The sequence below is a fragment of the Somniosus microcephalus genome, chromosome 10 (genome assembly GCF_052327205.1).
Source record: "Somniosus microcephalus isolate GS21.2 chromosome 10, FLI_Smic_1.0, whole genome shotgun sequence".
NCBI lineage: Eukaryota > Metazoa > Chordata > Chondrichthyes > Squaliformes > Somniosidae > Somniosus > Somniosus microcephalus.
Window position 1 is genome coordinate 56439807 of NC_140996.1, and position 27737 is coordinate 56467543.

Genomic DNA, 27737 nt, shown 5'->3' on the forward strand with positions numbered 1-27737 from the left:
CTTGGAGCCATCTCATTCAGGTTTTTTTTTATGATGGCAACCAGAGGGCTGTGGTCTGTCTCAACTGTGAAGGTGGGAAGTCCATATATGTAGCCATGAAACTTTTCTAGTCCAACTACCAAGCCTAGACATTCCTTTTCAATCTGGGCGTATCGACACTCAGTATCAGTCATAGACCTGGAGGCATAGGCAACAGGCTTCCAATCTTCACCCTCTGCTTGTAGCAAGACTGCACCTAGGCCATCTTTTGATGCATCCGTTGACACTTTGATTCTTTTGGTTGGGTCAAAGAAGGTGAGTATAGGTGTGGTTGTCAGCACTGTTTTGAGGTTTATCCACTCTTGTTCATGTCTTTCTGTCCATGCGAACTCATTTGTTTTATGTAGCAGGTCTCGCAGACAGGCTGTCTTGGCTGACAAGTTAGGAATGAACTTTCCAATGAAGTTTATCATCCCCATGATGCGTAGCATTCCTTTTTTGTCAGTGGGTCGGGGCATTTTGAGTATGGCGTTTACTTTTTCCATATCTGGCTCTATTCCTTTCCCAGATAGATTATCTCCTAGGAAAGTGACTTCCTGGACGCCAAACCGACACTTGGCTTTGTTGAGCTTCAGTCCATTCCGGCGTATGCTCTGTAGCACTTTAGTCAGTCTCTCATTGTGTTCTTTCAGTGTGGAGCCCCAGATGATAATGTCATCAACATAGACCTGAACTCCTTCCAGACCTTCAATTATGTGTTCCATCGCTCTATGAAAGATTTCAGATGCAGATATTATCCCGAAAGGCATTCTGAGGAAACAATACCTGCCAAATGGTGTGTTGAAGGTACAGTATTTGGTGCTCTCTTCATCCAGTTTTAGTTGCCAAAATCCTTGTGAGGCATCGAGCTTTGTAAAGTATCTGGCACCTGACATTTCACTGGTGATTTCTTCTCACTTGGGAATCTGGTAGTGTTCACGTTTTATGTTTGCATTTAAGTCCTTTGGATCCATGCATATTCTTAGATCATTGTTCTTTTTCTTTACACATACCATGGAGTTAACCCAGTCTGTTGGCTCTTCGACTTTCCTGATGACTCCTAGTGTGGTCATTCTGTCCAGTTCATTCTTGAGCCGGTCACGCAGGGGTGCTGGAACTCTTCGTGGAGCATGTACCACTGGCTGAGCATCCTGCTTTAGCTGGATCTTGTAAGTGAATGGTAGAACTCCAAATCCTTTGAACACATCCTGGAAATTATTCACTACAGAATCCATCGAGTCATCTGGTCTGCTTAAGGCACAGTTTATACGGTAGACTCTTTTGACCAGTTCTAAGTCCTCACAAGCTTTGTCACCCAGTAGTGAATCAAACCTTTCAGTCACAACAGAAAACATGAGATGATGCACTTTGTCTTTGACTGTCACTTTAAGTCTGCATACACCTAAGCTATCTATTTTCTGTCCATTATAGTCCTTCAGTAGTACTGACTTTTTCTGTATTTTGGGCTTTTCTTTCATATTGTTAATGTCACATACTGATTAAGTTTGCTTTTGCCCCAGTGTCTAGTTTCAAGGTAACTAATGCTCCATTTACCTGCAGTGGGATCATCCATTTGTCCTCTTTTACTGCATTAACTTTATGTTCAGCATTGTCCATTTCTGAGGGCTGCACATTTTCTGTATCCTTTTTGATATTGTCCCATGACACCATTCCTACAAAAAATGTCTCACTTAAATCAGTGTCCTCAATTACATTAACTCGTTGCCCTTTCTTAGTTTGTACTTTTGAAAAGCATTGTTTGGCAAAGTGATTCTTTCCATTACACTTTGTGCACATTTTTCCAAACGCTGGGCATTGTCTTAACTGGTGTTTGTAACCACAGCGTTTACAATTAAAAATTTCATCCTCCGATTGCTTTTCATTATTGATTTCACTGAAAGTCTGCGCGTGCTTTCGAGCTAGCTCGCTGGCTTGGCATATTTTCACCGCATTTTCCAAATTTAGTTCGGTTTCTCTCAACAGACGTTCCCTGACTTTTTTATCACGAATACCAAACACAATCTGGTCACGAATCATGGATGCTTTGAGCTCAGAGAAATTACATGTCTGTGCTTTCAGTTTCAGATCAGTTATAAAGCTATCAAAAGTCTCATTTTGTTGGTGTCCGAGAACGGAAGATGTATCTTTCATACGTCTCATTCTTTTTGGGAGAACAATGTGCATCAAATTTCTGTAGCACATCGTCTAATTTGTCTCCGTTCTCCGCTGGATTAAATACAAATGTATAAAATACCTCTATCGCCTGTGGGCCTGCAATCGTAAGCAGCAATGCTATCTTGCTTGCGTCTGGCTTCGTACCGAATCCGATTGCTGCAATGTAGAGTTCGAATTGCTGTTTAGAAGTCTGCCAATTGTAGTTGATTTTTTCTGTGAGTTTCAAACGCTCTGGTGTCTTCAAATTCTCCATGTCACTTTTCACAATTTTCAGCAGATCTTCACCACCCTGGTACCATTAATAAATAGACATTCTTATTATGAACACAGCTAGCTTTTGCTAACTACTTTTATTGAGCACATGTGAACTTGTACAGCATCTTGTAGAGGCTTCCATCTTGACTGCTGCCTTGTGGGTAGCCTAGCCTCATGGGTAATGTAGTCTTAATATAATATATAGCTGGGTAGTGTAGTCTTATACATACAGCTATATACAGCTCTACGGCTCCACCTAGTGTCCACTATAGAATGACATGCTATTGATCACTACAGTGAGTAGCTGATCCATACAGACCATGAGGTCCCATGTTTCATAGTTGCTTTTTGCTGAGATTGTTTATATGAGATGGGAAAGCTGCAGGGTGCTATAATCGGCCTCAGCATTCCTTGGTTCGGGAAGGGGAAATTGGATCAGCTGCCTCTGCCGCTTCTCTCCCTTCCCCATGCCCAATGGGACAAACTACCCCAAATATTCCCCGCTGCCCTAGCCCTAAACTCACGTCTTTCTTCAGATTCTATCCCATCTCCGACCTCAACTTGTCCATGAAACCCACCTCCTGACGTCCAGTTCTTAAAGGGAAGGGTCCATCTTGCTGCACAGCCACACCCTGTTCATTGCAGCGTTTGGCCTCGGCCTGCAAACACTGACAAATATTCCTCAAACATTTGTGACGGATACTCAGAGGCCCAGGGAGAGAGCTCAGCACTTCAGCGACCAGGCATTGGTGGCTCTGGTTGGCGCTGTTGAACGGTGATGGGCAGTGCTCTTTCCAGAGAGTGGCAGGAGACCATTGCCCCGCAAGTTTAGAAGAGTCTGGAGGGAGGTGGCCCAGCATGTGTCATTGTGGAGCCTGGTGCAGAGGACACATACACAGTGTCATAAAAAGTTCAACGGCCTCACTCGGGTGGTCAGGGTGAGCGCCTGCTTTTCAATACCTCTACATCCCACCATCTCAACCTCATTCTGTGCCCAGACGGTGTAAATACCCAAATGCCCAACACTCATCCAACAACTATGGACATCTCATAAAAGTCACATGCACATCCCACACCTTGCACACATTAACGGCTATTCAACTATGATAGGTGTGGTGTATGTAACTTGTTCCACCTTAACAGAACTTAAAGCTGTTCCACCTTAAGAGATGTACTACTTTCTCTGGCTGCTGTATACGGTAATACCGGTGGTGACCACACCGGTATATAAGTGCTGTGTAGTAATTTGCTGGGCAGTACAGCCCTAACCTCCGAATAGTAAAGACATATTGAAAAGTTATTCTTGTAGTCTGTGTCAGTAATTGACCTTAAATATAACTGGAACACACAGACTTAACAGTGGCGACGAGTCCGATCTTACTCTGCGGCAGTTTACATCCACGGCAGCTTCGTCCTCAGAACAGGCGTCGAGAAGAGGCATCCACCCTCATCATCCTGCTGAACAGCACGTCGCGCAGGAGGCATCGAGGACCCGGAGTGAAGAAGAGAAATTCTGAACTCGAAGCCCCCATCAGCGGCAGACAGCTATCTTCCTTCTACCACGGTGGTGGGTAAGACAATCAGCGAAAGTAGGCCGCATTGGCTGTAGCGAAGGGGAGGGAAGACGAGGAAAGAGGGCGGTGAAATCGACCGCGGCCGGTGAAAAGGGCTGGGCCGCATTCGGGCCGAAAGGCGCAGCGACTGGGGCAGCTGAAGGCGCAAGAGCCGCGGTGAATTCGAATGCAGCGGGTGCACATAACCGGGCTGCAAGAAGGGCTGCGAGGCGCGACGGCAGGGAAGCGCGAATGCCCACGGGAACCGCGGTGGAGTAGAAGCAGCGTCGGGGGAGTTGTTAACCACTGGGGAGGCGAGACCGGCAGCAGCACAGCAATCACCATTGCAGCCAGCGGGTGAAGAAGACGAGCGTGGGAAAGACCGCCAAGCGCGGGAAGCCGCCATTTTGGGGGAAAAAAAAAAATTGCAAAGATGCCTAAACATGGGAACATTAATACTTTTGATAGTGACATCGAAGATTGGACCACGTATGTAGAACGCATAGAAGTTTATTGTAGAGCAAATAAGATACCAGATGGGGAGAAAGCACTAACCTTATTAAACTTAATGGGTGCGAAGACATACGGGCAATTGAAACACCTTCTATCACCAGAGAAACCGGCGGATAAGACTTTCGCGGATATTGTTACTGTCCTGAAAAATCATTTAAGCCCCACGCCGCTGATGCTAGTGGAACGATTTAAATTTTACAGCAGAAAACAGCTGAAAGATGAAAGCAATGCTGAATTTTTAATTGAATTGCGTAAGCTAGCAAAGTACTGTCAGTTTGGAACAGGACTAACAGATGCGCTAAGAGATAAATTTGTGTGTGGATTGTTAAAAGAAGAGACACAAAAGCGACTGCTCGAGGAGAATGAGCTGACGCTTGATAAAGCTGTCGCTATGGCAGCATCGCACAAAGCCGCAGCGAGAGGCATGGCGGTAATGCAGCTACGGTCACCGGAACTCAGCACAAATCAAATGGTTTTGGGTACAGTAAAATGTTATCGTTGTGGAAAGACAACGCACGATCAGAACCAGTGCTGGTTCAAAAATAAGGAATGCAGAAAATGTGGCAGGCTTGGTCACATAGCTAAAGTATGCCTGTCAGGAGAGAAGACCAGCAACAAAAAGTCACCGCAGGGAAAGTACAGAAAGGTACACAAGGTGACAGAGAACAGTTTGAATGAACAGAAGTCAGATTCAGACGCCAGCAGTAATGAACTGGGTAGCTTCAGAGTACACAACGTTGGTAAGGAAGCAGACCTCCAGACAATTTGGGTCACACTTCAGATAGCAGGAGTCCAAGTGAAGATGGAATTGGACACTGGATCGGCATTGATGGTCATGAATAAGAAAGATTACAAAAGGTTATTCCAACATATTCCCCTACGGGATACGGAGATTGTATTGAAAACATACACGGGGCAAAGAGTATACCCCATCGGAAAGATAGAGGTAAAGGTGGTCCACAAGGGCAAAGAAAGCCGAGGAATGGACTTATATGTGCTACCTGAAGGAGGTCCACCACTACTGGGACGGGAGTGGATTAGAAAAATGAATATGGACTGGCATTCCTTAAAAGCACTAACGGTAGATGCCAGGGAAACAGATGTCAAACCTAAACGATTGTCCAGAATATTGGACGATGCTAAAGAGGTGTTCCAGCAGGGACTGGGAACACAGAGGAATTACGGCAAACATCAAGATTGAAGAACATGCACAACCAAAATTTTTCAAAGCCAGACCGGTACCCTATGCGATACGACCTGCTGTGGAAGCGGAGCTGGAAGCGCTAGAACGTTCAGGAGTACTGTCTAAGGTAGACTGGAGTGAGTGGGCTATGCCCATTGTTCCCGTGATGAAACGTCCTTCGAGCAACAAGCCGGGAGAACCAGGGAAGGTTCGCATCTGTGGAGATTTCAAGATCACTGTTAATCCGATGCTTCACACGGTGCAGTATCCGCTTCCGCGGATTGAGGATATCTTCGCTTCATTGTCGGGCGGGAAACACTTCACCAAGATAGACCTGGCGCAGGCGTACTTACAGATGGAAGTTGAGGAAGAGTCACACCAGTACCTCACGATCAACACGCATAGAGGCTTGTACCGGTATAATAGACTGGTTTTTGGAGTGGCATCGGCTCCAGCAATTTGGCAGAGGGCCATGGAGCAGGTATTACAGGGAATTCCAGGCACACAATGTTACCTGGACGATATCCTGATTACAGGAGATGGTGACGAGGAACACCTCGCAAATTTGGAACTGGTGCTTATCAGATTGAAAGAATATGGACTTCGAGTTAATCGGCAGAAATGTGAGTTCTTTCAGAAGCGGATCTCGTACTGTGGCCATGTCATTGACCAGGAGGGACTTCATAAGTCTCCTGACAACATCGAGGCGGTTGTGAAGGCTCCCGCTCCGGTTAATGTATCTCAGTTGAGGTCGTTCCTAGGATTGATTAACTATTACCATAAGTTTCTGCCAAATTTATCCACGGTACTGCACCCGCTGAATGCTCTTTTGCAGAAGGGAGTACCATGGGAGTGGAGTGAGGACTGTAAGAAGGCCTTTCACAAAAGCAAGGAATTGATAACCTCAGAGGAAGTGTTGGCTCACTTCAACCCAACACTGCCTATTCGTTTGGCTTGTGATGCTTTTCCATATGGTATTGGGGCAGTACTCTCACACAAGTTGCCAAATGGCACGGAGAGGCCAGTCGCGTTCGCATCCAGATCATTGACCTCCGCTGAGCGCAACTATGCTCAGATAGATAGGGAGGCTCTCAGCCTTGTGTGGGGAGTAAAGAAGTTTAATCATTACCTGCAGGGCCAAAAGTCTACGCTTCTGACAGACCATCAGCCGTTGGTATCCATTTTTAACCCTAAGAAGGGTGTGTCGGTGATGACAGCACAGAGACTCCAGAGATGGTCCCTTTTCCTAGGGGCACATCAATATCAGATAGAATTCAAAGGTACAAAGCAGCATGGTAATGCTGATGGGCTGTCGCGCCTGCCACTACCTGAAGAAGAGGAGACAACGAAGGTTGACCCTGTTGAGTTATTTCGCTCGACCATCATCGAGTGTTTACCAGTCACCAATGCAAGTATTGAAAGAGAAACCAGGAATGACCCGACACTGTCCTAAGTCTACGAGGTGACAGTGAAGGGATGGCCAGCACATGGTGATTCTCTGTTACCGGCATTCTCGGCAAGACGAGACCAGCTGTCCGTCTGTCAAGGAACATTGATGTATGGAACGAGAGTGATTATTCCTCCTAAGTTAAGGGAAAGAGTACTAAAGGAACTGCATGAAGGTCATCTGGGGGGAGTCAAGATGAAAAGCCTTGCTAGGGCTTATGTGTGGTGGCCGGGTATCGACCAACAGATAGAGGAGCTGACGAAAAGCTGCTCAGGGTGCCAAAAAGTGCAAAATGCACCTCCGATTGCACCGCTGCATCCATGGGAATGGCCTTCAGCCCCATGGCAACGCGTACATATTGACTTTGCTGGTCCATTCATGGACTCCATGTTTCTAATTGCGGTGGACACACATTCTAAATGGCCAGAAGTGATCAAGATGACTACCACTACTTCAGAAAAGACCATTGCGGTGTTAAGAACGATATTCGCAAGGAACGGATTGCCAGAACAAATATGTTCCGACAACGGACCACAGTTCATGTCAGAAGAATTCCAAAAATTCTTAAAGAAGAATGGGGTGAAACATTATACCTCTGCCCCATATCATCCGGCTACAAATGGGTTGGCCGAGAGATTTGTACAAACATTCAAAAAGGCAATAAAGGCCATGAGCGAAGATCAGATTCCACTACAACATAAGGTGGACAAGTTTCTACTGGCATATCGAAACGCCGCTCATGCAGTGACAAACCAAAGTCCTGCCATGATGTTTTATAACAGGAGGTTGCGGTCCAGGTTGGACTTGTTAAAACCAAATGTGCGGAGGGAAGTTGAAAACAAACAGTTCCAGCATATAAATAACAAGACCACTCGGAGTTTCGAGGTAGGACAACCAGTGTTGGCCAGGGACTACGGAAACGAGAAATGGCAATCCGGAACAATTCGGGCCAGACAAGGACCCCTGATGTACACGGTAGATGTTGGTAAAAATGTAATACGGCGTCATGCTGACCAACTGGTAGAATCGAGAACAAGGGTCGAACCCATGGTTACGACAGAGACAACCGTGGAAGAAGTTAGTGAACCTGAAGCATCTACCTCGGCAGTGAATGTACCTGATGATGATGTCCAAGACATAAGAGACCAACTAGAGGAGTCACCTCAGCAACAAGAATCAGAGACCCCTGAAAGGCGTTATCCAACTCGAATCAGGAGGCCTCCTGAGAGACTGAACCTTTGAACTGTTTCTACATGAAGTTGTATATGTATATATGTTATTATGTTATGTTAAATGGGGATATAACTGTTAAGCTAAAAAGGGAGGATTGTGGTGTATGTAACTTGTTCCACCTTAAGAGAACTTAAACCTGTTCCACCTTAAGAGATGTACTACTTTCTCTGGCTGCTGTATACAGTAATACCGGTGGTGACCACACCGGTATATAAGTGCTGTGTAGTAATTTGCTGGGTAGTACAGCCCTAACCTCCGAATAGTAAAGACCTATTGAAAAGTTATTCTTGTAGTCTGTGTCAGTAATTGACCTTAAATATAACTGGAACACACAGACTTAACAATAGGCACATCTGCCAAACACATGGCTACACACTCACTCACACGCTGTCCTTTTTCTTGCAGGCCAAGATTTCACATAACCACCAAGAGCAACAGTGGACGGGAGGAGGGCAGGTGGACCTACACCCCCTCACTGAATTGGAGGAGAGAGTTCACAGACTCATTGCGAGACAAGTAGTAGGCTCTGTCGCCGTTGGAGAGATCGACCCCCTTGGAGACAGCAATGGTATGTTCATCAGCTTTCTCTCCTCGCTCATACCACCAGCCTTTTACACTTTCAATCTAACTAACTGTCTCCAGCCCTTGCTCCCTTGCTGCCCCGCTGTCCTCACGTTAAAGCCACTCTTGTACCTTCCTGCTTTCAGATAGTGAACCACCAGCTGACCAGCCGGTCCCTCAGCCGGCCAGTGGTAGCAACGCGCCAGAGGAGGAGGAAGAGGAAGCCGGAGCCTCACCACCTGCGTCTCCCGAGGGTGACACTTCCGACACTAGGGCCACGCGTTCACTGGAGGGGAGCAGGGGTTTACATCTGATGTGGGTGAAGCTCCGGGACCCAGCGGGCTGCAGCAATGCCATGGGGGAAGGGAAGCTCGGAGGCCATCTCCCCGGAGACTGAGTACGCGCACGATTTCTGCTGCACAGGACTCTGATGAGGGCCTCGATATCACGGCCATGAATACTCAGGCTCGGAGCATGCATACGGAGCTCATGGGTACAATGACAAGGGTGCCCAACAGCATGGATGCACTGGCTGGGAGTGTGGAGGAGTCCGCCGCCAGCACAGCTGTCATCTCTGCGCAAACCCTTCAACCCATCCTTACCTCATTGCAGAGGATGGTTGAATTGCAGGGATACCGTGGGGACCCAGAGCCCATGCCGTGTGTAATGGGTGAGGTGGCAAGATCCATTGCAGCACAGGCCGACACAACGCAATGGCTTAGTGCTGCAATCAAGTCATTGGCTGGTACCATCCAGTCTCAGACTGCTCTCATGCAGTCTCAGATTGATGTCACGCAAGCACTGACTGCTGCCATCCTCGCTGGGTTGCCCATAGTCCACCTGGGATCTCACGGTACTGCAGCAGGCCAGCAATCTGTGCTCGAGCAGATTGCTCCGGATGCTGAGGTGCTGCCCCAGGGGAATGGCAGTGTGTCGGTCGAGCAGGAAGATTTAGCCCTCTTTCAGGATGACAGCATTCCTGCTCCCACCATTGCCACTTTGCCATTGCCTGTAACACAGCCAGCCCAGACTGCTGCCGCCCATGCAGAGTTGGTGCAATCTGCAGCAGGCCACTCCAGGCCCAGAGCTGGTCAAGGGCACCCTTCAAGATCATCTTCAGTCTCTGGATCCAACATTCAACAGCCATCCGCCAGCCTTGCTGCAGCCACTGGGGCCACATTACGGAGGAGCAGTAGGGTGGGAAGGGGGGAAGTGTGCAGGGGATGGAGATCATCCTCGAAGGCCAAAAAGTAAAAATCATGCAATAAATGGGGGGAATGTTTGTGGGAAATTTTGATGTTCATCTTAATATATTGTTCACTGTTTTGGCGCTAATCTCGATGTGGTCAGAACGAGTTTTGTTAGTTTATAAATTGTTGTGTTTGTATGTAATTGTTTGTTCTGAATAATAGTTTGTCATATAAATAAAATATTTTATTGGAACTTTACAACTTTGTCAATTGGAGCTTTGCCCGGCAATAGGGGCTGCAGGATACTTGCAATGATGTGGTTGTTCATCCCAGAAGCCATCTTCTCTGTCATTCGTCAGAAGCGGTGTCTTATCAGGCATTCACAGACGGCCCTTACACAGGCAACATTGTGCACCTCCCTCCCACGTTGGTGTTGCTCATCCTCCTCTTCATCCTCCTCCTCCGCCTCCTCCTCCTCCTCCCCTCCCTCTTCCTCCCCCTGAAGTGGTGCACCAATCCCTGGTGGCAATGGCTGGGTCCTCATAATTGCAAGGTTGTGAAGCATGCAGCACACAACAATGAAAAGCGAGACTCGCTCGGGAGAGTACTGCAGGGCTCCTCCAGAGTGGTCAAGACACCGGAACCGTTGCTTCAAGACGCTGATCATCTGCTCAATGAGGTTCCTGGTGGCACTATGGCTCTCTGTGTATGCGAACACAGGAATGTTGGGGTTACATAGAGATAGGAACAGGAGTAGGCCATTCGGCCCTTCGAGCCTGCTCCGCCATTCAATGAGATCATGGCTGATCTTCATCTGAGATCTTAGCTGATCTTACCAGTTCAGTACCCCGTCCCCGCCTTTTCTCCGTAACCCTTAATCCCCTTAGCCTTCAGAAATATATCCAATTCTCTCTTGAAAATATTTATTGAATTAGCCTTCACAGCCCTCTGTGGCAGGGAATTCCACAGGCTCACCACTCTTTGAGTGAAGAAATTCTTCCTCATCTCTGTTTTAAATGATTTGCCCGCTATTTTTAGACTGTGGCCCCTGGTTCTGTGCTCCCCTGCCATTGGAAACATTCTCTCTGAATTCAGCCTGTCCAGGCCTGCCATAATTTTATATGTTTCGATGAGATCCCCTCTCAATCTTCTAAACTCCAGTGAGTACAAGCCCAAACTATTCAATCTCTCCTCGTAGGTCATTCCCGCCATTCCAGGTATCAGCCTGGTGAATCGCCGCTGCACTCTTTCCATGGCAAGAACATCCTTCCGCAGATGGGGCGACCAAAACTGTACACAATACTCCAGATGCGGTCTCACCAGCACCTTGTACAGCTGTAGTAAGGTATCCCTATTCCTATACTCGAACCCCCTTGATATGAAGGCCAACATACCATTTGCCTTCTTAATCGCCTGTTGCACCTGCATGCTCTCCTTCAGTGACTGGTGCACAAGAACACCCAGGTCCCTCTGCACTTCCCCATCTCCCAATCTATTGCCATTTAGATAATAATCTACCCTCCTGTTTTTACCCCCAAAGTGGATAACCTCGCATTTATCCACATTATAGTGCATCTGCCACGTATCCGCCCATTCCCCCAACCTGTCCAAATCGCACTGTAGCCTCCTGACATCCTCATCAGAGCCCACCCCTCCTCCTAGTTTAGTGTCGTCAGCGAATTTGGAAATATTGCATCCAATTCCCTGATCCAGATCATTTATATATATTGTGAACAGCTGGGGTCCCAGGACAGATCCTTGCGGCACCCCGCTGGTCACTGCCTGCCACTCCGAAAACGAGCCGTTTATTCCAACTCTCTGTTTTCTATCCGCCAGCCAGTTCTCTATCCACGTTAATACTTTGCCCCCAATCCCATGAGCCTTAATTTTGCATGATAATCTTTTGTGTGGAACCTTATCGAAGGCTTTCTGGAAGTCAAGGTACACCACATCCACTGGCTCTCCCCCATCTATTTTACCAGTTACTTCCTCAAAAAATTCCAGCAGATTAGTCAAACACGATTTACCCTTTGTAAATCCATGTTGACTCTGTCCGATCCTTTCCCCATTTGTCAAGTGCTCCGCTATTTTATCCTTAATAATGGACTCTAGCATTTTGCCCACAACCGATGTAAGGCTTACTGGTCTATAATTCCCTGCTTTCTCTCTACCCCCCTTTTTAAATATTGGGGTAACATTAGCTACCCTCCAATCCACGGGTACTGTTCCCGAGTCAATGGAGTTCCGGAAGATGATCCTTAGAGCATCTGCTATCTCCAGGGCCACCTCCTTAAGTACCCTAGGATGTAGTTTATCAGGCCCCGGGGATTTGTCGGCCTTCAGTCCCCTCAACTTACCCAACACCATATCCCTAGAGATACTAATTTCTGTCAGCTCCTCCCTCTCATTAGTCCCTATGTTTGCCGATATTCCTGGGAGGTTATTTGTGTCCTCCTTTGTGAATACAGAACCAAAGTATGAGTTTAATTGGTCTGCCATTTCCTTATTCTCCATTATATATTCTCCCGAATCGGACTGCAAGGGACCGACTTGGGATTTTACCAGTCTTTTCCTCCTGATATACCGATAAAAGCTTTTGCAGTCTGTCTTTATGTTTGCTGCAAGTTTACTTTCGTATTCTATTTTCCCCTTCCTGATTAATCCCTTTGTCCTCTTTTGCTGTATCCTGTACTGCCCCCAATCTTCCGGTCTGGTGCTTTTTTTTGCCAGTTGATATGCCCTTTTTTTTGATTTTATGCTGTCCCTAATTTCCCTCGTTATCCACGGTTGAGCCACCTTTTTAGGTTTATTTTTATGCCAAACCGGTATAAACATGTTCTGGAATTCTTCCATTCTATCTTTGAATGCTTGCCATTGTCTATCCACTGTCAATCCCCCCAGAAACACCACCCAATCAATCTTACCCAATTCCCGTCTCATACCCTCGTAATTCCCTTTATTTAAGTTCTGGACCTTAGTCTCTGATTCAATTTCCTCACTCTCCATCTCGACTGAGAGCTCGATCATATTATGATCGCTCTGACCCAAGGGGCCTCGTACAAGAAGATTGTTGATAAGTCCCTTCTCATTGCACAATACCCAGTCTAAAATGGCCTGATCTCGAGTCGGCTCCTCGACATATTGGTCCAGATAACCGTCCCGAAAACATTCCAGGAATTCCTCCTCCTCAGAATTTTTACTAATTTGGGTAGTCCAATCAATATGTAAATTAAAGTCACCCATGATGACAGCTGTGCTCTTATCGCACGCTTCTCTAATTTCCCTTTTTATGCCTTCCCTCACCTCCATATTACTATTTGGAGGCCTATATATCACACCCACTAACGTTTTCCTCCCCTTGCTATTTCTCATTTCTACCCATACAGATTCCGTTTCATCCGAGTTAATATCCTTCCTTTCCATTGCATTAATCCCCTCCTTTACCAGCAATGCTACCCCACCTCCCCTACCTTTTTGCCGATCCTTCCTAAATATTGTATATCCCTGGATGTTAAGTTCCCAGCCTTGCCCACCCTGCAGCCACGTTTCTGTAATCCCAATCAAATCATACTTGTTTACCTCTATTTCCACAACTAATTCATCCACCTTGTTCCTAATGCTTCTAGCATTAAGATACAAAGCCTTCAGGCTTGCTTTTTTCACACTCTCATTATGAATTAGTTTGGCCCTTTGTGTTTCTCTCCTTTGCTTATTGCTTCTCACCTTTCTACCATCTATTTCTGACTTCATATGACTTCCCTCTTTTCCACTATCTAGGTTCCCATCCCCCTGCCAAATTAGTTTAAATCCTCCCGAACCGCCCTAGAAAATATTACCCCGAGGACATCGGCTCCCTCACAGCTCAGGTGTAGACCGTCCCCTTGGTACAGGTCACTCCTCCCCAAGAACTGGTTCCAATGCCTCAAGAATTTAAATCCCTCTCCCTTGCACCACTGCTCAAGCCACGTATTTAGCTTATCTATCTTACTCTCTCTAAACTTATTAGCTCGTGGCACTGGTAGCAATCCAGAGATTACTACCTTTGAGGTCCTACTTTTCAATTTAGCTCCTAACTCCCTAAATTCAGCTTGTAGGACCTCCTCCCTCTTTTTACCTACATCGTTGGTACCTACATGTACCACGACAACTGGCTGATCCCCCTCCCCCTTCAGAATGCTCTGCACCCGCTCCGAGACATCCTTGACCCTTGCACCAGGGAGGCAACATACCATCTTGGAGTCTCGGTCTCGGCCACAGAAACTCCTATCTATCCCCCTTACAATTGAATCCCCTATCACTATAGCCCTATCCCTTTTTTTCCCACCCTTCTGTGCAGCAGAGCCAGTCATGGTGCCCTGAACCTGGCTGCTGGTGCCTTCCCCTGATAAGTCATCTCCCCCAACAGTACCCAAAACGGTAAACCTGTTTTGGAGGGAGATGACCGCAGGTGACTCCTGCACTACCTTCCTGCCTTTACCCTGCCTTTTGGTCACCCATTTACTGTCTGAGCTAGCCTTTACCTGCGGTGTGACCAACTCACTGAATGTGCTATCCACAACATCCTCAGCATCGCGTATGCTCCAGAGTGAGTCCATTCGCAGCTCCAGCGCCGCCATGCGGTCTGCTAGGAGCTGCAGCTGGACACATTTCCTGCACACATAGTTGTCAGGGACAGTGTCCCTGATTTCCCACATGGCACAGGAGAAGCATGACACGGGTCCGAGCTGCCCTTCCATGACTTAACCCTTACAATACCCTTTTATTTACTACGATTTAGCTTAACTATTGAATTCTACTTAGAATAAGTTTGTGAAAGTACTCACCAACCAGTCACCTACCTGTTTTCTGGTGTTGTATTTTCACTGCCGCCTCCTGTCCTGGAACCTTCTCCACCTAGGTTAGGCTCCTGAAATAAAATAAATTGAACCTACCTTTTCAACTTCCCCTAACCCCTAAAAGGTTAGAGGAGGTGGAAGGGTGGGAGACACTACACTGTAGTGTTTCGGGTTTAGCAACAGCTCCACCTATATAAGAGTTACTGGCCTCCTGCTCTCCCGTCTGCACCAGCTGTGAAAGAAAAAGCCCGCGAAAGGTGAGCTTTTAAACTCACCAGTTACTGGCCTCCTGCTCTCCCGACTGCCCCAGCTGTGGTCTCGGGCCTCGCCTCTCTCCGGTTTTTATACCGGCTCTGAATCACTGCTCCCGACTGGTCTCGGGCCTCGCTGGTCGCCGGGTTTTCTCCCGAGCTCCTCCTCGCTGCTCCCGCTGCTCCCGACTGGTCTCGGGCCTCGCCTCTCTCCGGTTTTTATACCGGCTCTGAATCACTGCTCCCGACTGGTCTCGGGCCTCGCTGGTCGCCGGGTTTTCTCCCGAGCTCCTCCTCGCTGCTCCCGCTGCTCCCGACTGGTCTCGGGCCTCGCCTCTCTCCGGTTTTTATACCGGCTCTGAATCACTGCTCCCGACTGGTCTCGGGCCTCGCTGGTCGCCGGGTTTTCTCCCGAGCTCCTCCTCGCTGCTCCCGCTGCTCCCGACTGGTCTCGGGCCTCGCCTCTCTCCGGTTTTTATACCGGCTCTGAATCACTGCTCCCGACTGGTCTCGGGCCTCGCTGGTCGCCGGGTTTTCTCCCGAGCTCCTCCTCGCTGCTCCCGCTGCTCCCGACTGGTCTCGGGCCTCGCCTCTCTCCGGTTTTTATACCGGCTCTGAATCACTGCTCCCGACTGGTCTCGGGCCTCGCTGGTCGCTGGGTTTTCTCCCGAGCTCCTCCTCGCTGCTCCCGCTGCTCCCGACTGGTCTCGGGCCTCGCCTCTCTCCGGTTTTTATACCGGCTCTGAATCACTGCTCCCGACTGGTCTCGGGCCTCGCTGGTCGCCGGGTTTTCTCCCGAGCTCCTCCTCGCTGCTCCCGCTGCTCCCGACTGGTCTCGGGCCTCGCCTCTCTCCGGTTTTTATACCGGCTCTGAATCACTGCTCCCGACTGGTCTCGGGCCTCGCTGGTCGCCGGGTTTTCTCCCGAGCTCCTCCTCGCTGCTCCCGCTGCTCCCGACTGGTCTCGGGCCTCGCCTCTCTCCGGTTTTTATACCGGCTCTGAATCACTGCTCCCGACTGGTCTCGGGCCTCGCTGGTCGCCGGGTTTTCTCCCGAGCTCCTCCTCGCTGCTCCCGCTGCTCCCGACTGGTCTCGGGCCTCGCCTCTCTCCGGTTTTTATACCGGCTCTGAATCACTGCTCCCGACTGGTCTCGGGCCTCGCTGGTCGCCGGGTTTTCTCCCGAGCTCCTCCTCGCTGCTCCCGCTGCTCCCGACTGGTCTCGGGCCTCGCCTCTCTCCGGTTTTTATACCGGCTCTGAATCACTGCTCCCGACTGGTCTCAGGCCTCGCTGGTCGCCGGGTTTTCTCCCGAGCTCCTCCTCGCTGCTCCCGCTGCTCCCGACTGGTCTCGGGCCTCGCCTCTCTCCGGTTTTTATACCGGCTCTGAATCACTGCTCCCGACTGGTCTCGGGCCTCGCTGGTCGCCGGGTTTTCTCCCGAGCTCCTCCTCGCTGCTCCCGCTGCTCCCGACTGGTCTCGGGCCTCGCCTCTCTCCGGTTTTTATACCGGCTCTGAATCACTGCTCCCGACTGGTCTCGGGCCTCGCTGGTCGCCGGGTTTTCTCCCGAGCTCCTCCTCGCTGCTCCCGCTGCTCCCGACTGGTCTCGGGCCTCGCCTCTCTCCGGTTTTTATACCGGCTCTGAATCACTGCTCCCGACTGGTCTCGGGCCTCGCTGGTCGCCGGGTTTTCTCCCGAGCTCCTCCTCGCTGCTCCCGCTGCTCCCGACTGCGGTGTCATCAGCCAGATGCAGAGTGGATATCCCTTGACCCCGAGGAGCCAGCCACGAGGTTCACGCAGTGCTTGGAAGAGGCCTGGGACACCAGTCTGGCGCAGGATGAAAGCATCGTGACTGCTGCTGGGACAGCGGGCATTGACGGCGAGTATCAGCTGTCTGTGGTCGCACACCAACAGGACGTTCAGAGAATGGAAGCCTTTGCAATTGCGGAACACCTCTGCATTTTCATGAAGTGCCCGCAATGCCACATGCGTGCAGTCAATGGTGCCCTGAACCATGGGGAAGCCCGCTATCCTAGCAAAGCCACCTGTGCATTCATGCTGTTTGTCCCGGGTCATGGGGAAAGAGATGTACTCCCTTCTCCTTTTGTACAGAGCATTTGTGACCTCCCGGATGCAGCAACGGACAACGAACTGGGAGATATTCACTATGTCCCCAGTTGAAGCCTGGAAGGAGCCGCTGGCATAGAAATTCAAAGCCACCGTCATCTTAACTGCCACCGACAGAGACTTCCTGGTCCTGAGCTGAGGTTGCAGATATGGTTGCAGGAGGTGGCAGAGCTCAGTGACCACCTCCTTGCTGAAGGGCAGCCTTCTGAAACACTGCTCCTCAGACAAATGAATGTAGGAGAATTGCTCCCGGAATACCCTGGGAGGGTAAGGTCTCCTGTGCAGAGGCCTGTTGGCCCTCCTCCGTATGGCCATGTTTGCCACACTCTCTCTCTGCGCCTCTGCTGCCTCCGAAGGTGAAGCTGGAGTAACATAGAAACATAGAAACATAGAAGATAGGAGCAGGAGTAGGCCATTCGGCCCCTCGAGCCTGCTCCACCATTCAATGCGATCATGGCTGATCATCCAATTTCGTACCCGGTCCCTGCTTTCTACCCATACCCCTTGATTCCTTTAGTCTTAAGAAATATATCCAACTCCTTCTTGAATATATTTAATGAATTGGCCTCTACTGCCTTCTGTGGTAGAGAATTCCACAGGTTCACCACTCTCTGGGTGAAGAAATTCTTCCTCATTTCTGTCCTAAATGGCCTACCCCTTATCCTTAGACTGTGACCCCTGGTTCTGGGCTCTCCGACCATCGGGAACATCCTTCCTGCATCTAGTCTGTCCAGTCCTGTCAGAATTTTATAAGTTTCAATGAGATCCCCTCTCATTCTTCTAAACTCCAGCGAGTACAAGCTCAATCGTCCCAATCTCTCCTCATATGTCATTCCTGCCATTCCAGGTATCAGCCTGGTGAATCTTCGCTGAACTCCTTCCATGGCAAGAACATCCTTCCTCAGATAAGGTGACCAAAACTGCACACAATACTCAAGATGTGGTCTCACCAAGGCCCTGTACAACTGCAGCAAGACATCCTTGTTCCTGTACTCAAACCCTCTCACTACGAAGGCCAACATACCATTTGCCTTCTTAACCGCCTGCTGCACCTGCATGCTTACATTCAATGAGTGGTGCACAAGGACACCCAGGTCTCGTTGCACTTCCCCTTCTCCCAATCTATTGCCATTCAGATAATAATCTGCCTTCCTGTTTTTGACACCAAAGTGGATAACCTCACATTTATCCATGTTATATTGCATCTGCCATGCTTTTGCCCAATCACCCAACCTGTCCAAATCATCCTGGAGTTTCTCAGCATCCTCCTCACAGCACACACACCCACCCAGCTTTGTGTCATCTGCAAATTTGGAGATATTACATCTAGTTCCCTTGTCTAGATCATTAATATATATTGTGAAAAGCTGGGGTCCAAGGACCGATCCCTGTGGTACCCCACTAGTCACTGCCTGCCACTTGGAAAAAGACCCGTTTATTCCAACTCTTTGCTTTCTGTCTGCCAACCAGTTCCCTATCCAAGTCAATACCTTGCCCCCAATCCCATGTACCTTAACTTTACATGCTAATCTTTTATGCAGGACCTTATTAAAAGCCTTCTGAAAGTCCAAATACACCACATCCACTTGTTCTCCCTTATCTATTTTACCAGTAACATCCTCAAAAAATTCCAGTAGATTAGTTAAGGATGATTTACCTTTTGTAAATCCATGTTGATGTTGTCCGATCCTGTCACTGTTTTCCAAGTGCTCTGCTATTACATCTTTTATAATGGACTCTAGCATTTTCCCCACTACCGATGTCAGGCTTACCGGTCTGTAATTCCCTGTTTTCTCTCTACCACCTTTTTTTGAATAGTGGGGTAACATTAGCTACCCTCCAATCCATGGGTACTGTTCCAGATTCCATCGAATGTTGGAAGATGATCAGCATTGCATCTACTATTTCTAGGGCCACTTCCTTAAGAACCCTAGGATGTAGATTATCAGGCCCTGGGGATTTATCGGCCTTCAATCCCGTCAATTTCCCTAACACCATTTCCCGACAAATACTGATTTCTTTCAGTTCCTCCCTTTCATCAGACCCTATGTTCCCCGACATCTCTGTGAGGTTATTTTATGTCCTCCTTTGTGAAGACAGAACCAAAATATGTATTTAATTGGTGTCATAAATTTCAACATCGAGAAACTACCTATGAAATAACACTGGACGGCCAGCAGGTGGCGCCGTCCAAGGAGTATAAATACTCGGGTGCTGGCCCCAGCTTGCCAGGGACATTTTGTAAAGACAAGGAGCTAGTGGATACAAATAGACCTCCATGTTCTGAAACAAGTTGATTAAAGCCTTGCTTTATGCTCAAGCCAAGTGCCTAGTGAGTTTTATTACATCAATTGGTCTGCCATCTCTTTGTTCCCCATTATAAATTCCCCTGATTCTGACTGCAAGGGACCTACGCTTGACTTCAGCAATCTTTTTCTCTTCACATATCTATAAAAGCTTTTACAGTCAGTTTTTATGTTCCCTGCAAGCGTACTGTCATATTCTATTTTCCCTTTCTTAATTAATCCCTTTGTCCTCCTTTGTTGAGTCCTAAACTGCTCCCAATCCTCAGGTTTACTGCTTTTTCTGGCCAATTTCTATGTTCTCTCCTTGGATCTTATGCTATCCCTAATTTCCCTTGTTAGCCACGGTTGAGTCACCTTTTTTGTTTTATTTTTATGCCAAATTGGCATGAAAAAATTCTGTAGTTCATCCATGCGGTCTTTGAATGTTTGCTATTGCCTATCCACCGTCAACCCTTTGAGTGATATTCCCCAATCAATCCTACCCAACTCGCGCCTCAGACCATCGTAGTTTCCTTTATTTAAATTCAGGACCCTTGTCTCTGAGTCAACTATTTCATTCTCCATCTTAACGAAGAATTCGATCATATTATGATCGCTCCGACCCAAGGGGCCTCATACAACAAGATTGCTAATTAATCCTTTCTCGTTACATAATACCCAGTCTAAGATGGCCTGATCTCTGGTTGGTTCCTCGACATATTGTTCCAGGAAACCATCCCGTAAACACTCCAGGAATTCCCCCTCCACAGTATTGTTACTGATTTGGTTAGCCCAATCTATATATAGATTAAAGTCACCCATGATGACTGCTGTGCCCTTATTGCACGCTTCTCTAATTTCCCTTTTAATGCCATCCCCAACCTCTGCATTACTGTTTGGAGATCTATATACCACTCCCACTAACATTTTCTGCCCCTTGGTATTTCTCAGTTCTACCCATACAGATTCCACATCATCAGAGCTAATATCCTTCCTTACAATTGTGTTAATCCCTTCTTTAACCAGAAATGCTACCCCACCTCTCTTTCCTTTTTGCCTATCTTTCCTGAATATTGAATACCCCTGGATGTTGAGTTCCCAGCCTTGGCCACCCTGGAGCCATGTTTCCATAATCCCAATCAAATCATATTCATTTACCTCTATTTGCGCAGCTAATTCATCGAGTATAATGACCCGAGTTAGTAGAGCCCCCATTTGATCTTCTGAATGTTGTAAATATGAAGATCAGAGAAATAGGAACCTGTAAAGTGTTGCTCAGGACCAAAACTCCTTGTAGGACAGTGTTAAATCTCTCCAGACGTCTCTCTCCCTCTCAACCGATGTATGGCAAAAATTTTGCCGATAAGAAAAAGCAGGAAGTGCATGCCTTTAAATAGCCCTCCCCCAGCTCCTTGCCAACTGCAAAACATCCCCCTCTGCCTGTCGTTCCTAACGGCAGGCACTAAGGCAGGGGGTGAGAATCAATTTCCGGTCTGGGGCGCTACCGGGACGTTGCACACTTGGATAACGTCATGATCTCCGGGCACAGGACATCATGGTGGTAGTGTTTAGCACCACTGCAAAGCAGCAGGTCAATTTCGCAGGCAGCGTTAAAACCGCCATGCTCAGGCGCTAATTTGTTAGCGCCCCGTTAGCACCTCCGGTGGCGCTAACCAACCCAATTTTTCCCCCATAGAATGTTACTGCTTAACAGCAAAGCATCAGGAGAAAACAGCTTCTATTATGCTCCAGTGATCTTTAAGGCAGCCAAAGCTTCATCTCATTATAACTTGGCACTGTTAGAAAAGTCAGCAGTAAGTAATGTAAATTTACCAGTTCTCAGACTTTACATTTATAATGGTTGGTTGACAATTTAACTTGACATCCATTTGTTGCATTGGAATATTAGACTGAATCACTTAAAAAAATAGCATTTAGTGGTGCAGCATTTTACAGATCATTTCTCATAACCTATTATTTTTTTTCAAAAGTAGGAAAATCAAATTTACCAGTCTCTGCCCAGGTTTATGTCAATAATTCATTACAAATATATTTTTCTCCAAATTTTTAGTTCAGGAGCCAGCATTAATGGGATTTTGGTCTAGCATGCATAGCAGCCAATCTAATGCTATCTGGACAAATTAGCCCGAAAGCACATTTATGTTACAAGAGTCATTTTTCACCCTGAAGAGTCCTGAAGCTTGCTATTACCTCCAGTGCCAAGGTCAAATAATATCTGGTTTGAAATGCCATAGTTTAGTTTTTTCTTTGCACTTAATTGGTACAAGTTTACTCATGCTCCAGTTATTAAGGTTTTAGATTGTCAGTAAAGGTAAATCATTTTTACGTAAATTTCCTTTGAGTATTGCTTCAACATTGGTTCTATCACACATTTTTATAACCTATTTTCCACTGTTGTTTCAGTCCCAGATATAATTTTAGAGTTAGTGGTCTCTTTATTTCAAATTTTAGTCTTATTATAAATACAGTTTTCATGAGAAATATAAATCTTGAAATGAGTATGAGTAATAATTTCACACAAAAGCTTAACACAACGTCTCAAATTCCTCTGTCTACTATTTAAGCACCAGTATTAATCCATCCAAAATAAATAGGTAGTGCCTCAATTAAAATAGCAGAGAGCAGAATTTTTTAAGAGGGAGAGCCTGTGCTTTGACTTTTCTGAGCCTCTAGTACAGGAAAAAGGTGAGACAGTTGCAGTGCACATCGGGTGTGCTGCCCCTGTTTAGTGTCAGGGTAGAGATGGGCCAAGAAAATCAGCTCTCAGCAACATTATACCATGTAAAAACATGCAGTTATATCGTGCTTTCACAACCTCAGGATGTCCCAGGAACACCAAAGATGAAAATGTACCCTTTTATTTCATACACTATCCTTTTCCTTTAACCTGCCTTCGAGACCCTTGGGAGTACAAACTTCTAATAGCCAGACAAATGGTCTTGTCCCTTTCTATGAGTGGGTATCTGGGATGTATGTTGAGTTGAGAGGGGATGCTGGACCTTGCGGCTGGGATAGAGAGGTTATGGAGAAGGCACAGCCATTGAATCCATGATCTGGGAATGCACCGCTATTGTTGCTGTGGCCTGTCTGTTATTATTAGTTCTCTTATTACTGAGTTGCTGATTGGGCTGTTATTGTTGTTGTGATCTGTCTGTTTTACAGTTCTCAAATAAAGAAATATTATGTAGGGGGTGGTGTGTGGCGTTTGGCGCATACGCCCAGTCAGTTATGCCTCTGACTGTTTGTGAGCGGTTCGAATCGCTCCCACGCCCCTGGGTTCTAGACACCGGACTTAGGTACAAGGCGGCGATACAGAAAAGGCTCGAGTAGACAGGTGGTTGGATGTAAGCAAAACCAAGATTTTTATTGAAGAAGAAATTAATACAATCTTATGAAAAGTTACCAGTATAGACTTTTACAGGCAAAATACAAAATAACTATACTTATTCAGGGAATGGGGAACACATGGCACATTGAGGGAAACCAAACTATCTTAACAATCCCCTTATCCTTATCCCACCCCCTATACCTAACTAGATTAAGCTATGAGGGGCCAGAATTCATGCTCACCAATCCAAAAGATCTGCTGAATTCAAAACAGTGGTGGGGTTTGGGGTTCGCTCTTTGTGCTCTCTGGAGCCTGCCATCATCACGTGGTCTCCGGGTGCTGCAAGGGCATCGTCCAGGTACAAGTACCCCAAAGTTAAAGTCTCTGCTTGGGTACTTTACCTCGCAGGGATGATGGTTCCTCTTCCTCGGCCGGCAGTTGGAGTTTGCATGAAGATAGTCGCAGGTCAGCTGGACTGAAGGCCCGATTATTCGAAGCTTTTCTTCAATCGTCTTTCCATTCGTCTTCTTCACCACCTCGCCGCGTCGCATCCCGCCTCGCCTGGCCTGGTTTGTCCGTGTCCGTCTGGCGCAATGCCGGGCGTCCCTGATGGAATGGGGAAGGCACGGGCAGTGGCCGGGCGGTAAGCTCGGGACGGGGGAAGAGCAGTAGCCATGAGGGCGAGAGGCCGGAGCCAGAGCCAGGAGCAAGGGCAGAGAGCAGAGAGAGAAGGTTGCCAGTGGGCCTACAATTATACTTCTTCGGATGGCCCTTATCTGCGCATCAAATCAGATTAGTTCTTTGTCCCAATCTTGGCGGGCTACTTTAAATAACGGTAGCAATCTGCACTAACTGTTTTTAGATGGCCGGTAATCGCATCTACTGGCCTGATAATTGACTTGTTTTGTTATTAATACATCTTAATGGGCCTGTCCAGCCTCGATGGCTTCCTTAAGCTGCTCCCGATTATTTATGCAAACTGCTTGATGGCCTTAACTATAGGCCTAACTGGGTATTGAGCTGTCTCCAATTTTGGTCTAATACATAATTCAAAGTCCTGTCTGGTTTTCAAAATGCAAAGTCTCTCTTCACAGAAACTGCAGCTTTGGTTTCGATTTCTCCACAAGCTGCCTGTGCCGCAGAGTCCAAATTTTTAAAATCTCACAGGCTTTCTGCCACGAGGCGCGGAGCCATCTTGGGTACCCTTTTTCATTAAAATGTCCATGCAGGTCCCTTTTCTTATTAATAACCTTTGGGTAAATGTAGAAATTTTGCGAATCTTACAATTATTAGCTGGATACAGTTCTCCTTGTATTTATTATTAATATGGATTGACCTCATTATATAATTTCATTAATTATTTTGATTGTTCAGAGAGGGCAAAGTCAGGCATTTGACACTGATCTGCATGGATGTGGGCTGAAAAACTGGGAAATGGTGAGGCCAAGACTATGGCTGGAAGAATGCTACTTGAATGAATGAATGAAGCCAGAAGTTTGTTTATGTTTACAGTTTTCCTTCCGATGCCTACTAACTTTCTGACAAACTCAAAAAACTGCTCAGCACTGTTGTAACCTGGTCAGCAAGTTATGGTGATTCACTTCATCACCCCGTCAGCTAATAGTATTCTTAAACACCAACTGTTCAAGAACCAAGTGATGGCAACTTTAAACAACAGTAAACAAGTACGGATTGTCTTCCTCCAAGACACAGTTACAGTTTGAAGTCTGCATCTATTACAGTGCAATTTACTTCACAGAACATCATACATGCAATGTTCCCTCTCATTTTTTTCCTGCGTGGGCCCTTTAAACTTGCTGCGTGGCCTTATCTCTTCCAGCGGCAGCAGCTGGTGAGTGGCCTGTGCGGGACCTCGCAATTAATGTGTGGCCGCGCACCTTAGGGGGAACATCACATACACTTTTCCTGAGCCTTTTTTTCTTATTCTGCGTCTTTTTTGGTTCTTCAGCCTTTCTTCAAGCAGCTCGCCATCAAGATGCACAATCATCCAGCTCCCATAGCTCTCTGCACTCTCAAAACATGCACCCGCCCTCTGCTCAGGTGATTGAACTAAAGGGTCTATCGACACAGGATCTGCAGGTTTTACTTTGCGACCCATTGGCGTCTCATGAGCCTGTCTTCCTCATCTAAACTATGCACTGCTACGGGAACTAGCAAGGGAATAACCATACTTGCCACTTTACATGGTGCTATTTAGCTGGCAACAGAAACTAAGATAAATGAATGGAAAGTGCCGGAGAAAAAAAAAGCAAAAGTTGCATAAATGGCAGAATAGCAAAACCAGCCAATGCACAAAAAGTATTTCAAATTAAAGAAATCATTTTTAACAGCAACTCAAACAACAATCTCCCTTTGACCAGGCCAGCTTCCAGTACTCCTGATGCACTAATTTAGTGTGGGTGAGGTGCATTGTGGGCAAACCCTCACTCACAGAGTGAAATTTGGCATTAGACCAGATTAAAATAAATATTACATGCTAATGAGGCTTGTGCATGTCTGTGACACAGCCTCATTCTGTCAAAATTGCACATCTTAGGCATGTAGCAATTCAGGAGTGAGTTCAGAGCATGATTTTCCAACCCACATCTGCCACCACCAAAACTGTAAGTTAAATATTTTCATGTTTCTGCAATCTGAAATTTATTTTTCATGCTGAAAAATCACTCACAATTTCTACCTTAATGAAAAAGAGAATGTAAATATTTTTCCATAATTAACAACCCACAAATAAAAACATTGTTCCCAAATATTGCATTTTTCGAAGGTGCATGTTTGCACAATTTCATTAGCAAGCGATCAATTACACAGTAAAATAAATGTTCCATTTCTCATTGAGAGAGGAAACTCACCCCTAGAGGAGACAAGAATGCTCGACTGGTCACATGATGCTTCCATGTACATTACATAAATTTATATAGAATATACGGCACAGAAACAGGCCATTTGGCCCAACCAGTCCACGCTGGTGTTTATGCTCCACTCGCGCCTCCTCCCATCCTTCCTCATCTAACTCTCTCAACATAACCCTCTATTCCCTTCTCCCTCATATGCTTATCTAGCTTCCCCTTAAATGCATCTGTACTATCCTCAACTACTCCCTGTGGTAGCGAGTTCCACATTCTCACCAGTCTCTGGGTAAAACAGTTTATTCTGAATTCTCTATTTGATCTCTTGGTGACTGTTTTATATTGATGGCCTCTAGTTTTGCTCTTCTCCACAAGTGGAAACATTCTCTCTGTGTCTACTCCATCAAAACTTTTCATAATTTTAAAGACCTCGATTAAGTCATCCCTCAGCCTTCACTTTTCAAGAGAAAAGAGACCCAGGTTGTTCATCCTTTCCTAATAGGTATAACTTTAGCCATGAATATTCAGTTTGTGAAGCATCCAATGCAATCAGGGAATTGAGTTGAGACTTGTGTTTGACACCACCTCCAGTTTCTCCATCAACCTATCTGATCCCTTCCAGTAAATATTACTTTATTTTGTAGTTTAACTCTGCTTAACTCTAGATTGCTGACAGGTGGGCATTTCTGTTCTTATAAAGCACCAGTTACAGAATGTGTTAGCATGTATCTTAGCCCACTCCAAAGACTTAAGCACAAAATCCAGGCTGACATTTTAATGTAGTACGAAGGCAGGGCTGCACTATCACAGGTGCCATCTTTTGGATGAGACGTTAAAACGAGGAGACTCAGTCAGACTTCTCAGGTGGGCATACAAAATTCCATAGCACCATTCGAATAAGAGCAGAGGAGTTCTCCCCAGTGTCTTGATCAATATTTATCCCTCAACCAACAATCTAAAATAGATTATCTGATCATTTATCTTATTGCTGTTTGTGGGACCTTGCTGTGTGTAAATTGGCTGCCACGTTTCCCTACATTACAATAGTGACTGCAGTTCAAAAAAAGTACTTCATTGACTGCAAAGCGCTTTGGGCATCTTGAGGACATGAAAGACACTATATAAATGCAAGTCCTTATTTTAATTGTCTGTGGAGTTTAATTTCACAAATTTGTAGTGTTTTTTCTTAATTGTATGAAATACAATATCATTTATTTTGTGTAAAATTTACTGAATGTGCAAAACTCACCTTTAAATGTTACAGATTTACAGCAGTTACTTGATAGAAAGAGAGAAAATATTAGCTTAATGTTGAGTATAGCCTTATAATTCTTGGAGTATGTTAGTCTGAGTGAATGAACATTAAAGCTTTTGTTTTTGGAGAAAGAAAAAATTATATATTATGCACAATACATAAGCAAAAATGAATGTGAGACGGGGGACTGAAGTGGTAACAGTGGTGGTTACGATAAATGTAAATCTATGTTGACATCACTAATTTGCAAGCCAGAACAGGTTTAACAGTAAAGGTCGTTTAGCTCTCCGTCCAAAACATTTTCCAGCACCAGATACACTTCTAACTACTCTGCCCAAAGTAATGCTAATATAAGACAAGGCACGACCTCACAATGAATTAATGCCCTACACTCCACATTAAGTATCAATGTCCTAAGTAGTGATTACGTTTGAGTTGTTATTTCTTTCCCATTACTTCTGCCTCCTGGCATCTCCTGCCACAAAATACAGGCACAGAGTGAGCACACTACTGGTGGGAACGGAAAATTGCATGTAACTACAATTTAAAACGGAGTATCACAATAGGGTGGCAAAAGCTCAAATATTTTGGAGAGCCTTAAAAGACATCTCAACAGATTATTAGCTTTTGTCGAGGCTGAAAG